Source organism: Eimeria tenella, genomic scaffold (genome assembly GCF_000499545.2).
Source record: "Eimeria tenella Houghton genomic scaffold, Eth_scaff2192, whole genome shotgun sequence".
NCBI classification, from domain to species: domain Eukaryota; phylum Apicomplexa; class Conoidasida; order Eucoccidiorida; family Eimeriidae; genus Eimeria; species Eimeria tenella.
The window spans coordinates 3,011-3,305 of record NW_013542045.1 but is presented as its reverse complement, the minus strand read 5'-3'; the positions used below and the strand labels follow the sequence as shown (position 1 = coordinate 3,305).

Genomic DNA, 295 nt, shown 5'->3' with positions numbered 1-295 from the left:
AGCAGCAGCAGCCGCTGCTGCTGCTGCTGCTGCAACCGCCAGAGTGGGAACAGCAGCAGCAACAACCCCATCTCGTCATCAGCAGCAGCAGCAACAGCCCCATCATCACCAGCAGCAGTAGCAGCGCCACTAACAGCAGCCCCCCCATCATCAGCAGCAGTAGCAACAGCAGCAGCACCAGCCGCATCATCATCAGCAGCACCAGCAGCAGCCACAGCCGCGGGAACAAGAGCAACAGCAGCAGCAGCATCATCATTATCATCATCATCATCAGCAGCAGCAGCAGCAGCACCAT

At 59.0% G+C, this 295-nt stretch overlaps 1 protein-coding gene across 1 annotated transcript in view; it reads right to left on the bottom strand.

Annotated features, from left to right (window-relative positions):
• The window catches only part of ETH_00043895 (uncharacterized protein), a gene marked incomplete at both ends in the record, with an annotated part of 4,236 nt that overhangs the window by 990 nt on the left and 2,951 nt on the right, over positions 1-295 (bottom strand). The window lies entirely within an intron of this gene.